This window comes from Nycticebus coucang, chromosome 21 (assembly GCF_027406575.1).
Source record: "Nycticebus coucang isolate mNycCou1 chromosome 21, mNycCou1.pri, whole genome shotgun sequence".
NCBI classification, from domain to species: domain Eukaryota; kingdom Metazoa; phylum Chordata; class Mammalia; order Primates; family Lorisidae; genus Nycticebus; species Nycticebus coucang.
Genome location: NC_069800.1, coordinates 49,490,664 through 49,505,861, shown reverse-complemented (window position 1 = coordinate 49,505,861; position 15,198 = coordinate 49,490,664). Strand labels below are relative to the sequence as shown.

General features: G+C 42.7%; 1 protein-coding gene and 1 pseudogene across 7 annotated transcripts in view; both read left to right on the top strand.

The window, feature by feature from the left end:
• The window catches only part of PTPRT (protein tyrosine phosphatase receptor type T), a 1,115,914-nt gene that overhangs the window by 487,110 nt on the left and 613,606 nt on the right, over positions 1-15,198 (top strand). The window lies entirely within an intron of this gene.
• On the top strand, positions 1,538-1,891 carry LOC128573667 (60S ribosomal protein L34-like; annotated as a pseudogene).

Here is a 15,198-nt window from a genome sequence, read left to right as displayed (position 1 = left end):
ATCATTGTATGAATGTATCAAACTGTGCCCATTTTACAGCTTACAGATCTGTGAGTTGTTTCCTATTTTAGGTATAATGAACCATGCAGCTGTCATTATTCTATATGTGTTTTTGTTTGTTTGTTTTTGGTATTATGGAGCTCCATTTCACTGGCATCTATAACTAGGAGTAGAATGATTCTTTGAGTAAAAGAGATACTGTCAAATAGTTGTCTTATGTGACAGATTGGTGTCATCTTTTAATGTTACCCATTCCAGCATGCATATTGTAATAGCTCCTTGTGGTTTTAACTTGCATTTTTCTGATGACTAGTTAGGATGAGTAACACACATGCACACACATTTGACAAATTTTTGTGAAGTGCCTATGTAAGTCTTTTGCTTTTTTGTTTTGTTTGTTTGTTTTGAATTGTGTTTTATTGATTTTTAGTTTACTGGTTATGGGTACTTGTCTAATACATGGCTATAAACATTTTCTTCCTTTCTGTAGCATGCACTTTTCACTTAATTAACGGTATCTGTTGTTGAATAAATGTATTGATTTTAAAGAAGTCCAGTTATCAACTTTTCCTTTATTTATATATATTAAAGAAATTTGCTCCCTAACAACAAAAATTTACTGTCTTATGTTATCTTTAGAAGACCTATGATTCAGCATTTCACGTGTAGGTCTATGTCCTTCATCTAAAATTGATTTTTGTAGAAAGTGTTATATAGAGATCAAGGCTTATTTTGTCTGTATGGATCTCAGTTGACTCAGCACCATTATTAAAAGTATCATCTTTCCCCAAATCATTGCAGTTGAGTCTTTGTAACATATCAGTTAGCCATAAATGTAAGAGCCCATTTATAAATTTTCTGTTCTATGTGTCAATCTATTTGTTGGTCATAATTTTGGTATCTTGTTGTCTTAATTATTAAAATTTTACTGTAGGCTTAAAATCAATGGGAGTCCTACAACTATTTTCTTTTAATAGCAGTTCTTTATTTACTCACACATGGTTTAGTTAGGAGTCAGCTGTTCTGGACTGGGTTTAGCAGAAAGGCTCTATTCAAGCTATGGGTCTGGCCAGCTCAGACTTCTGCTGTTTTTACTGTGAGATCCAGCTTTGTGGTAGTAGCTACCCAGCATAGGAAGATTTTTTTATGACAGAAGTGAAAGAAGGCAAGCCCCACCACGGCACAAGCACTTTTTAAACAATAGGTGTTATTTTTTAGAGTAATTTTAGGTTCATAGAAAATGTCAGTGAAAGTGTAGAGTTCCCATGTACTTCTACCTCCACACAGGGGCTTCATTTTATTGAGATTATTTTGACTATTTTAGGTTCTTTGCATTTCCGTATACATTTTAGCACCAATATATCCATTTTGGAATTTTGACCAACATTTATATTAAATTGATAGAACAATTTTGGGAGAATTAACCTCTTTGTAAAATGGAATCTTCCAATCCATTAATATGGTATATCTCTTGATTTACTAAGTTTTTCTTTAAAACTCTCAGCAATGTTTTAATTGCTGTCTGGAGGCACTCAGAATGGTGCAGCATTTGACCTACCCTTGTAGGCTTTTCTACAATACAGACTCTAACAAAACCAGGCTGTCCTGAACCCCTGGTAATAGAATTGTTTACCTTTACACCAAGAAGGTTGGGAAGGCACCAAAGTCTACATGTGGCGTGTGCCCAGGATGACTTTGAGGGGATCGTGCTGTGAGACCTGAAGTTCTTATGAGGTTGTCCAAAACAAAATAACACATCAGCAGGGCCCATGGTGGTTCCATGTGTGCTCAATGTGTTTGTGACAGGGTCAAGTGTGCTTTACTTATTGAGGAGCAGAAAATCATTGCGAAAGTGTTGAAAGTATAAGCACAGAGTCAGAAAGCTAAATAAGAAAATAAAGCTTTTTTGAATAATAAAAAATAAAAAACTTAAAAAAAAAAAGTCTTTCCTTACACTTGGTTTTCATCTTTTGTGATGCTGTTCCTTCCGATACTTTTTCTGCCCGTTTAACTTACCTCTCTGCAATTCCAAATATACATGTTAGAGTACGTGATATTGTCTCTGATTGTACTGAGTCTTTATTTCTCAAACATTTTGTTTTCTGAATTGTTCAGATTGGAGAATTTCTGTTGATCCGTTTCCACGTTCAATGACTTTTTTTTTTTTCTGCACTGCCTGAACTGCCTCTAAACCCAGAGTAAACTTTTCATTTCAGATATGAGACTTTTCCAGGATAGAATTGGTACTTTTATTTTTACTTTCTATTCAACTGTGATTCCCTAGCTGGTCTCCCATTATATCCGATTTTCCTTTGAATTCTTCAACATATTTACAATAGTTATTTTAAAGTTCCCATCTGCAGATTCTAATATCTGAAGCATCTTGGGGTCTGCTACATTTTACTGCTTTTCTATCTATCTGTCTATCTCTTGTTTCTTAACATAGGAACTATAGATAATATGCTGTAGGTCGTCTGGATCACATCACTTGGCTTTAAAGGATGTTGAATTTTATCCCGGTAGGCAGTTAAATTATTGACATGCCCTCTTCAAACTGTCAGGATTGTTTAATACTATGTGAGGATGGATCCATTTTGGTTTTGTCAGTCATCTTAGCGAAAGGTTTTTACTTGCAGATGTGGTACTTGCTACTGTGACTTGCTCTTTCTGGGATCTCAACTGAATCTCCTCTGCAGGTGGGCCAAGATGCCAGTGTTTCCCGTACAACCTCTGATATTTTTCTGTTCAGCTCTCAGCTCTGCATCAATTACCCTTTTCTAGACCTTACAGACTTGTGTCTATCATATGTGCAGGCCAGCCATCATCCAAAAATTGGCAGAGAATTCGTGTACATTCTCCCAGCTACCCTGCTTTACAAATTCCAGACACATCAGCAGTCCAGGACCTCCAGTTCTGCTTCCTCAGTTCAGCAGGGCTGCTGTGCTCTGCTTGGGCTCCACCTCCCCATGCAGGGTCTGGAAAGATCCCCTTAGGTAGAAAGTGAAGATAAACACCACTCTCATTTCTGTATTTTCCTTCCATCAGTGGTCACCATCCTGAACTGGAGGGAAAAAAAACCCCAAACAGCTCCTACATCCTTTGTAGTGTTATGATGATTTTGCCAGGAGATCAAGTCCAGTGCCAATTAGTCATGGTGCGATATGGCAGTTTTTGTCCTAGGACATTGGAGGTGAAATCACCTTTCTGTCTCCTAGTCAGTGTAGTTTATACTGCTATCCTGTGATCACCATCAAGGCAGGATTGTCCCCTGTCTATAGCACCTGGCACATAATTGCTACACTTCCACTGTTCCAGAGAGGATGTTGCCAGATGACAGGTGGTTAGTAGAGTGAGAAGGTACATATCAACAGCTGGTCCCAAAGTACCCTGCAGGGTGTGGCCTTGCCTTTTCTCTATTCCACATGATTCTTAGAATCCTAGATAGATAAAGCCGGATGGAAGAGGTTTGGGGGCCTCATCTATTCCATGGTCTTTTTAGAACCAGTGGAGAATCTGAGGCCTGAGAGGGCCAAGGGCTTACAACAGCTATGTGAGGCGTTAAAGCCCTGTTTAGAACCAGATCTGCTTGCTCCTTCCAATGTCTCCCTTCTCTTATCCATGCATGCATTTCTTCATAATTGAAAAAAAAAGTTAAGGGATGAAAGAGTTGAATTTGAGGTATTTGGTGAAATTTCTGAAGAGCAGGGGCCCGGAGGCAGAGAGTATGATGTATTCTGGGAAGAGAGAAGAGAGAGATTTTTCCCAGGACCCTTTGGATACTGGGCTCATGGAGGAAAATCATTGAGATTCTTTAAAATCTTCAGAACATGCTTTCAGGTATTTTATTGATTTTTATTCAACCCCTGACTGGCAAAAGTTTAAAAAATTGCAGTGTTGTTGTTTTCTTTTATTGTTTTGGAGGTAATGTAGTTGTGTGGTTCAAAAATCAACACACACAAGAGAGTATATATTGAAAATTCCTCTTCCCGTTTCTTATTCTAGCCACACCGTTCTCTCTTCCCTGGAGATTACCAGTGTTACCATTTTCTTCTGTATCTTTCCAAAGGTATTTCATGCATAGATTAATCAAATTCCCATTTCATTCTCTTCTTCTCTTGTATAAATTGTAGCATATTACACACACTCTATTGAGTCTTTCCTCCCCTACTTCATGTACCGTGAATTTTTTTTTCTGTATTCAGACATAAGGTGCTTCTTTGCTCTTTTACATAGCTCCAGGGTGTTCTGCAGTATGGGTTCACCATCAATTATTTAACTTGGTCCTATGGATGGGCACTGGATTACTTTCAGTTTTTTGTTATCACAAACAAGACTGCAGTGAATAACTTGGTGCAAACATCATTTCACCATGCATTTCTACCTTTAGCATAATTTCATAGGTCTGAGATTGCTAAACAGTTTTAAGATAGATATTGCTCAATTTTCTCCATAGGAGTTGGACCCATTTTTATGCCTACCAGCAATGGGTGAGAGTTGGTGTCAGTTTTTATTATTATGTTTTCAAGCAGGAAATCGCCTTAGATATGTTTTTTCCATTCTCTTTGTGTTATAGTAGGGAATCCAAGGCCTAAAGGTAGAACAGAGGTCACACTGATGGTCTGTTGCTGAGGTGGGCTGAGTCTGTGTATCCTAATGCTCAGCCTTGCCGACCTCAGGGTGCCCAGATGTGCACTACCTTCGCCAAGCGAAGGATGTATTGTACATCCTCAGTTGGGGAAAGTACACGCAACCTGGCTCTTAGAAGCTAAAATTCTCAGTAGGGGCTTATTTGCTTCTCTTACAATAAGATCCAACCCACACACTGGCAAGCCAGATGTAGCCTAAGAAAAACTAAGCTGACATCCAGGCTGGGTCGGACCCATAATTAGATCCAGTGGGATTTGGGGAAAGGGACCGTCTTGGCCCCTGGGATTCCTCAGGAGCCTCTTTAGAGGAAGAAAAAGATACCACTCAAGATTCTTTTCCTAACAACGTACCTCTTTCTGTTGAAATGCACTTGCACTTGGTGTCTCCCACATCATCAATGGCTCATCGGTCCTGGAAAATGTGGCACATGATGCTCCTTATTTTGAAGTGGGACACTTGTCACATTCCTGCTTCCACTTGAACAAAGTGTTGGCTTGTCAAGGCATCAAGGAGCAGAAGTCAAACCACCTGAACTAGAGTCTCAGTCCTGGTGTTAGCAGCTGTGTGCACCTGAGCCAATGACTTCATGCCCCAGCCTCATTTTCCCCACTTGCTGTATACCAGAGAATGCCACAGGAACAAACATCCCGCCCAAGTCAGAGGCTATAAACAACAGGGTTTATTTTTTGTTCACCTTCCTTGGCTGTTGGATGTTGGAGAGGGCTCTACGCTATACATGTCCTTTTGTAGGGGACCAGCCACCATCTGGAACTTTGCAGGTAACTGTGACAAAGAAAAAGATGCTATGGGAATTTGTGCACCGATTCTTTCCATCCAGAAACACCAAAAAACCTTTGCCCTCACATTTTAACAACCAAAGCAAGCCACTGGCCTGGCATGCTACTGAGTTTACATTTGGACCACATAGAATTTGGACTGTCAGTTGCCCGAGGCAGCTGGTTACCTGCCTCCACGCCTGCACCTGCTAGGTCCCACCTGTACCACTTGCTGCACATTCTCTGCGTGCGTGAATGGAATTTGGTGTCTTCTCCCGCTGGTTCCACCCTTGGCGGTACACGATGCCAGTTGGACTTGTTGATGCCAAATCTTAACAACCTATGGCGGTGGGCGTGTGTAGTCCTGACCCATTTTTTAGGTTATAGAATTGAAACTCTGCGAGACTATCCTCTCCAAGATCACACAGCCAAAAAATGGGAAAACAGAGAAATACGATGTATTGAACAGTTATCTTCATGGTGACTTTATTATGAAAGTGAGGTCATAGGACATCGGGAGTCTCCCTGATTGTTTTGTTTTGTCCACACATACATGTATTTGGTATAGATGCCGTCAGAGGAGATCACCATTTTATTTGACACATTTTTTAAATCTAATGTTACATTACACATATTTTGTATGTTCTTTTATGGTCATTGGCCTATTTATCATTTAATTATTGTATAATATTTTAGAACAGTGAATGTACCCACCTGTATTGATTTTCTATTGTTGCATTACAAAGTTACCATACACTTGGCAGCTTAAAATAATGCATTTATTATTTGAGAGTTCTGAAGGTCAGAGACCTGGCCTGTAGCCTTGGCCATGGCTGGACTTTTTGTTCAGGAAGTGGCAGACCTGCAAGGAATGCGTTCAAGCTACTTAGAAGGTGGCAATGAAGAGAAAAAGGGTGATACAGACAGACCTAAGAGAAATGAATTTTGGAAGTGTGGGAAGTATAGAGCACCCCTGTTTTTTTTTTAATTTAAAAAAAATTTTTTTTATTAAATCATAGCTGTGTACCTTAATGCAACCATGGGGCACCATACACTGGTTTTATAGACCATTTGACACATTTTCATCGCACTGGTTAACATAGCCTTCCTGGCATTTTCTCTGTTTTAATTCGTTATTGAATCATAACTGTGTACATTAATGCATTTTTTAATTAAGTCATATATACATAGATCATGAATACATGTATGCCTTTGTGGGATTCAATGTGTTGATTGTTTGTACAAATTGGAGGGCTTACATCCTACTAATTAACATAGCTTTCACCTCATTTACTTAATCACAATGTTAAGACATTTGTGTTCAATACTTGATAGATTTGACTTGTACGCTTGCAATATGCTCCATAGGTGTGGTCCCACCATTAACCCTCCCTCTATTGAACCAGCCCCCGCCGTTCTCATCCCCCTTCCCTTCCCTCCTTCATCCTGGGCTATAGTTGTGATTCATCTCTCATATGAAAGTGTGAGTGATTATAGATTGGTCTTATAGTAGTACTGAGTACATTGGATATTTTTTTCCATTCCTGAGATACTTTACTAAGAAGAATATTTTCCAGTTCCATCCATGTAAGCATAAAAGAGGTAAAGTCTCCATTTTTTTTAAAGCTGCATAGTATTCCATGGTATACATATACAAGTTATTGATCCATTCATGGGTTGATGGGCACTTGGGCTTCTTATGAGGTACAATGTGCTGATTGGATATACAATGTGGAATGCTTACATCTAACTGATTAACGTAACCATCTCCTCGCTTACTTATTTGTTGTGGTAAGAGACATTCATACTCTATTCTTAATAGTTTTGAAATGTATCATTGCATTATTCACATTAGGTTAGGTCCCCCCAAATACCCTCCCTCCTCCTGGCCTCCTCCCCCTCCTTCCTCTTCCCTCCTTCTTTCTGTACTATAGTTATATTTAATCCCCCTATTAGGTATTTACCCAGATGATCAAAAATCATTTTACAACAAAGACATTTGCACTAGAATGTTTATTGCAGCCCATTTCATAATAGCCAAGTCATGGAAACAGCCCAAGTGCCCATTGATCCATGAATGGATTAACAAATTGTGGTATATGTACACCATGGAATACTATGCAGCCGTAAAAAAGATGGAGACTTCACATCTTTTATGTTTACCTGGATGGAGCTGAAATATATTCTTCTTAGTAAAGTATCTTAAGAATGGGAAAAAAAAGTATGCAATGTACTCAATACTACTATGAAATCAGTATATAATCACCTACACATTCATAGGAATGATAAAATACCCCTGCCACTTTGGGACCTCAGCATAAGCTGTTGTTTCAGTCCCAAGAACAGGCTGTGTTCCTCCCACTTTGGGTAAAGAGGTGAACTGCAGAAGGGAGGGCCTGTTTGAAATTTTCAAAGAAAAGAGTTCTTTGTGATGTTATGAAGTATTAACTTAACTAAGAAACTATTTTCCCTTGGGTGGAATTTTATTTTATTTTTATTTTTGAGACAGAGTATCACTATGTCGGTAAAGCGCCACAGCATCACGGCTTACAGCAACCTCCAACTCTTGGGCTTAAGCAATTCTCTTGCCTCAGCCTCCCAAGTAGTTGGGACTACAGGCGCCCACCACAAAACCCTGCTATTTTTTTTTTATGTTAACATAAAAAAAACTTATTAAAAGCAAACTTATGCTTTAGAACTCAGTAGGCTTGTATTTTTTTAATATGGAGAAAATTAGGATCTAAAATATAATTAAATTCTGATCCACATAGCTAATAATTTTCCATGATATGACTTTTTCCTACAACATATTCTCTTTTTATTTATTTATTTTTTTGGTTTTATAAACCATTTGACATACTTTCATCACACTGGTTAACATAGCCTTCCTGGCATTTTCTTAGTTATTGTGTTAAGACATTTATATACTACATTTAGTAAGTTTCACATGTACCCTTGTAAGATGCACCGCAGTCCCACCAATTACCCTCCCTCAGCCCTTTCCTCCTTTCCCCCTTCCCCCTATTCTTAGGTTATAACTGGGTTATAGCTTTCATATGAAAGCTATAAATTTGTTTCATAGTAGGGCTGAGTACATTGCATACTTTTTCTTCCACTCTTAAGATAATTTACTGAGAAGAATATGTTTCAGGTCCATCCATGTAAACATGAAAGAGGTAAAGTCTCCATCTTTCTTTAAGGCTGCATAATATTCCATGGTGTACATATACCACAATTTATTAATCCATTCGTGGATCAATGGGCACTTGGGCTTCTTCCATGACTTAGCAATTATGAATTGGGCTGCGATAAACATTCTGGTACAAATATCTTTGTTATAATGTGATTTTTGGCCTTCTGGATATATACCTAGTAGAGGAATTGTAGAATTGAATGGCAGCTATTTTTTGGTTGCAATTGTCATTGTTGTTTAGCTGGCCTGGGCTGGGTTTGAACCCACCAGCCTGGGTGTATGTGGCCGGTGCCCTAGCTGCTGAGCTACAGGCCCCAGGATGGAATTTTATTAAACCTCAGTTCTCGTGTAGTCCTCTCTCTCAAGTAGCTTGAGCCTCTGGGATTATGTGTGGCTAAAAGACCCTACACTGGTCTGTTCAGGGTGGGCTGGGGGCATGGAAAATCTTCATCTTCTATAATATTTTAAATTCTTAAAATGATGACAGTAGAGTAGAGACAACTTAAACCAATGACTTTGTTGCAGTTTTCCGCTGGGGCCGGGTTTGAACCCTCCACCTCCGGTATATGGGGCCAGTGCCCTGCTCCTTGAGCCACAGGCACCACCCCAGAACCAATGACTTTGTCACCCCAGTACATTCGAAGTCTCTCTGATGTGTTGCTTTTATCCACACATACCCGTATTTGGTATAGATGCCGTCAGAAAAAATCACCATTTCATTTCACACATTGTTAAGTTAATATTATATTACACATGTTTTGTGTGTTCCTTTATCGTCTTTGGCCTATTTGTCCTTTAATAGTTGCATAACATTTTAGAACAGTGAATGTATCCACCTGTATTGATTTTCTATTGCTGGATAAAAAAATTACCACAAACTTGACAGCTTAAAATAATGCATTTCTTATCTGAGAGTTCTGTGGGTCGGAGACCTGGCCTGTAGCCACGGCATGACTGGGCTTTCTGTTCAGGATATAATCAAGGTGTCAGCTGGGCTGAATTCTCATCTGGAGGCACTGGGGAAGAATCTGCTTCCAAGCTCCTTCCGGTTGCTGGCTGAAAGGGGAGGGTGATTCGCCTGGGCAGTGCAAAGGTGACCTCTGCACTTAGGGGACGTTAGAGACCCCTTTTATAAAAGGCCGTGGGGGTGGGCCAATCCCGCAACTTACCTGGAAAGTTACGGTGTTTTGGTTTGAATTTCTCAGGCGGACGGGGTTAGCTAGATCTTCGTGTCTTGTCTTAGAAGGAGGGGAGGGGGTTCATGTGTGACTGTGTTGGATCCCCAGCACTGGCAGTCTTTGCCTTTCCTTTCCTTATAGCATCATCACTCCATCCTCTGCCTTCACCCTGCAGTCTCCTCTTGTCTCTGCATCTCTACTCTTTTAAAAACATCACCCACATTGGGGCCCATTTACCCCAGCATAACGCCTCATCTCAACTAATCACATCTGCAACAGAGCCTATTTCCAAATAAGGTAATGACCTCAGGGTTAGGACTTCAAAATATCCTTTGGGGGGAGGGAGAAATTTGAGTCAAACAACAATATTCTATAATTGGATTCTTAGTCTCATGATTCTGTGTGATAGGTAATTTTGTAATAACCATCGTAGACTACGACATGGTTTCATTCATTATTTTCTTAGAGTTTGAAAGTAGATTTCTTGAAGGGAGATCTTTGTACAGAAAAAAAAAATTGCAACAGAGAAAGAAGTAACCAGATTTTCAAGGTGACTGCTATGTGACAGGTGCTGAGGTGTCCCTGTGCCCGTATGTTTTATACTGTCTTCAGTACAAACTTTTGAAAACTCATTCAAATGTACATACCAGTGTATCTGTTAATCAAGGCCCAGGAAAGAATTTTATTATACAAATTCTAGGTATTTCAAACCGAAAGAATTTAACTCAGGAACTTGGCTACAAAGATGAGCCAATTCGGAGATTAACAAAACACAGAAGCTGCTACCATCCTCTTAGGCTGGTCAGAAGATAGAGACAGTATTACTGGAGTTAAGAATTCTGGGTTACTAGAAAGAAGCTGAAGCCATGAAGGAAAGTTCAGCAGGAGCTGGAAATGCTTCAGGAGCCCCTGCCTAAGGGAGGGGAAGGAGAGACAGGAGAACAGAGGAGGCTGGGGGTCCGGGGGGGGGGAGAGAGAGAGAAGAAGGAGAGGAAATGGAAGAGGGAAAGGATGGGGGAGGGAGACGGACATATATACATGCCCTGGAATCTCCCTTCCCACTTCCCTCCAACCTCTCAACAGTACGTCTAACTGGGCAAACCAGAAGCAACTGACCACAGGAGTTTGGGAAACCTGTTCTCTGTCATCCTTACTCTACCCACCCAACCTCTCCCCTTATACAGAGCACAGTAATGGCAGGGACTTATCTGATGGCAAACAGGCCTAGGACCATCCTACTCAGGGATGGTAAGGGTGATGTTCATAACATGGTCACGTTAATACTTAACATTTAACTATTTATAGTTAAATGCTTATTTTTCCCATGTGCCAGACACCATATACATTCTCAACCTTTGAATTTTCTCATTTGATTCTCATAGCAACTCCATGAAGTAGGTACAACTACAACTCCTCCTTTACAGATTGGGAAAACAAGACTGGGGGGTGGTGGTGAGTACTTTGCCCGAAGTCATGAGCTGATGAGTGACAAGCTCTGTTCACATACCCAGTTCTATCTGACTTCTCAACCAGTGTTCAAACACCGGGATGGTGAATTCATAGAATGTTTGCCTATCCTACGTAAGGTGAGATTGTAAATATCAGACTCAGCTCTCAGAGACATCTTTGCTGATGAGCCCATGAGTGGACCGGGCCTCTAGGGAACTTGGTGTAGCAACCACGTGTCACCAATTGACTGCAGCCACAGTTTATTCCCTGATTTTTGTCCCAGCCTTGAGTCCTCGAAGTATCTGAGCCACAAGCCAGACTTGCCATGAGCCCTGCATTCAGTGAGACAAGGTGACGAGGAAGTGCTTTGCAGATCACAGAGCACTGCACAGGTGACAAGTGATGCTAGTGTGACAGACCAGACCTTCATCTCCACAGGTGTCTGGGTTATTATTTTTAACTCTTAGAATATGACATTAAATATAGGAATAATTAAATAGGAAGGATACTTAGGGAAAAAAGTAAACAGCTACTCTGTGGAACTTCTGCTGTGGACCTGCACTGGACCTTGTGCAACCGTTCCCTTCAAAGAGCTTTGCAGTTCAGAAGGTTGGGTCTGTAAAGGGGGATGCATAATTACAGTACACTGTGATGTGTGCATTATAGCTAGATGTGTGATGTAGGGACATGGTGGAGAGAAGGGACGGTTGGTCTAGTCTACCAGGTATCAGAGAAGGCCTCCTAAACTCGTTCTCCAGGAGCATCAGAGAGGAAGGTCTTTCCAGGTAGCAGGACCTGCATGCGGAAGGTACAGAGATCCCTCATGCTATTTAGTGAGTCAGGGCACAGACGGGAGGAGGAACGTGGATGTGGCCTCATGGAGGGCATTCTGTATCAGGCCATAAACATAGCACTTTTTTTCTTTTTAAGATGTCAGTGCCCTCCCTCTAAAGACCATCAGGAACATACCTGTAGCTGAACCAAGGTGGGTTTACGACTCATTGCAGGGAGGGAGAATGCGCTCCATGGAGAACAATGGGGTGTCTCAGAAAGAAGGTGCTGTGGGATTGGGCCTTAGGGTGGCTGACTTTAGGAGGTCCTAAGAAACTGGGGGTCTTCTCTAGATCAAGCTCTTAGGAAGTGGGGACAATTCTGTGATTCGATATCAGAGTCAACTTGTCTCAAAAGAGGAAATATTAGAGCATGACTGAAGCTGTCATGGGTAACTGCAGCAGTCACTCGTTTGAAGTGCACCAGGGGGATGCATGGTACTATGCAGTTTGCACAGTGACCTTGGCTTTATCTTGCCTCACTTTATCATGGTTGCCAAGTGACCTGGTCAATCTTGGCGTTCTGTGAGATTGTCCACTTCCCGGAGGAGGACAGAGCAGCCTGGCTGAGAATGTCAGGCCAATTTCTCACAACATCAAGTCCTAGATCACTGGAGCAGGTCCTGGATGTCAGGGGCTGCTCTTCTCTTTCTTAGAGGACAGTGGGGAGCACAGATCACATGCAGGGAAAGGTCAAGGTCACATCTGGTTTTGCAAAGTCCCTCAGGAAAATGTGGTGTCCTCCTCCTTAGATCACTGTATGGCCTTGGATGAGTTCCTTCCCTCTTTGAGGTCAACTTATCTCCCTAGTAAATGGAAACAGTGAGGCTAGATTTTCTCTAACCTTCTTCCTACAACAGCTGATGAGGTTTTATGAGTGCTGATCTGGGAAATGAATGAAGCCTGGACGGCAGTCCAAGGAGCAGAGACAGGAGCGTCAGTTGGACTCTGAGAACTCTCTGGTGCTGTGAACACTGCACATATCTACCAGCCCGGCCAAGGCCACTGTTAGGCTTGGGCTCAATCTGCAGCCACTCCATTCCTGGTAACAATTTTCTTTATTTTCCCTCCCTTCCCCCCTTCCTTCCTCTCTCAACAAGGGAATTTATTATTTTATGGAAATAGTCAAAGAGTAAGTCTTACTGGCTTTCAATGTGAGCTTGTTAAAGGCTCATATGATGGGTTCACAGCATTCCAGTTTCTCTCCCTTTCCTTCTCTTTGCCTTTTCTTTATTTTTTGGCTCTACTTCCTCCATATTCCTATTCTCTGGCCCCACACGGTCAGATGAAGACCACTGCACTACTAACCCCACATTCTCTGGTGTTAGTTGAACAACCTGTTTCTACCACCCCTGGGCATCGTTAGGGCCTGTGCCTGCCTCCCTCTCAACCGTGGGGGCTGACGGGGCCTTGCTGATGGAAGAGCCCATCAGGGCCCACTCTTGGTGCTGATGGCAGGGTCAGTCACAAGCCACGTGGACTGGCTGTGGGGTAGGGTCTTTAAGAGGAATTTGGGAAGGTGCTTCACCAGAAGACTTATAAATTAAAATTCAGAGGTAAAAACAAAACTAGGGAATTTCCTCCTCGGGGATGCTCAGAGAAATATAAATTGTGGCAGGCAGAGTCTTAGAATCCAGAGGGCTGGGATCTAGCCCCAGCCTCCCCCTGTCTTTCTGAGGAATGTGACTAGACACCTCCTGGCTGTGACCTGCCTTCATTTCCCACTGCAGGTTGCTGGGCATAGAATAGGACTCTCTCCGTTATGCAATGCCCTGGGTCTTTATCCTACTGTCCGAGGTACCATGTTCATTACGGGACACAGGGCAGCCATCCCTCAGGCTCTCTTGCTCTTTGGTAAGGAGAAAAGTTTCTATGAAAGGTTCAGTCAGTCCAGAGAGCTCTGATCAGAGGCAGAGCAGAGAACATATTCAGGACTCTGGAGACCTTTACATGAGTTTTCACCCCAGCATCTTAGTTTCTGCAGCGGGTGCAGCTTGCCTTCCTGGCAACCTTGGGCTCTCTGCCTGCTCTTCAGTGTGGGTGCCGATCCCCAGAGATGCTAATGAGGTGACACACAGAGTCAAGGAGAAGTGCATCTTGTGGGGCCCAGGACCTGAAGACTCTTCAACAGCTCAGACAGCAGCTGAATAGCATCAGAGCAAGCTCATAATTACAAGAGCACCAACCATGGAGTACAAGCAGAGTTCTGTCCAAAGTTCCACAAGGCTCCCACAGAGGGTGGGCAGGCCCTTGAGTGCAAAGGGTGCAATGGCCAGGTGCAGAGTGTGATGGGCAGGACAGACTGTGATGGGCTAGTGCAGACTGTGATGGGTGGGAGGACATGGTGGGTGGGTGCAGACTGTGATGGACAGGTGCAGAGTGTGATGGGCAGGACAGAGTGTGATGGGCTAGTGCAGACTGTGATGGGTGGGTGGGTGCAGACTGTGATGGACAGGTGCAGAGTGTGATGGGCAGGACAGAGTGTGATGGGCTAGTGCAGACTGTGATGGGTGGGACAGGACATGGTGGGCGGGTGCAGACTGTGATGGACAGGTGCAGAGTGTGATGGGCAGGACAGACTGTGATGGGCTAGTGCAGACTGTGATGGGTGGGAGGACATGGTGGGTGGGTGCAGACTGTGATGGACAGGTGCAGAGTGTGATGGGCAGGACAGAGTGTGATGGGCTAGTGCAGACTGTGATGGACAGGTGCAGACTGTAATGGGTGGAGACTGTGATAGACAGGTGCAGACTGTGATGGGTGGCACAGGACGTGGTGGGTGGGTGCAAACTGTGATCGACAAGTACAGACTGATAGGTGGGACAGGATGTGATGGGGGAGTGCAGACTGTGATGGACAGGTGCAGACTGTGAAGGGTGGGATAGGACATGGTGGGGGGGTGCAGACTGTGATGGACAGGTGCAGACTGTGAGGGGTGGGACAGGACGTGGTGGGCAGGTACAGACTGTGATGGACAGGTGCAGACTGATGGGAAGGTGGGTAGGACAGGGTGTGGTGGGCGGGTGCAGAGAGTGATGGACAGGTGCAGACTGATAGGTGGGACAGGATGTGGTGGGGGAGTGCAGACTGTGATGGACAGGTGCAGACTGTGATGGGTGGGACAG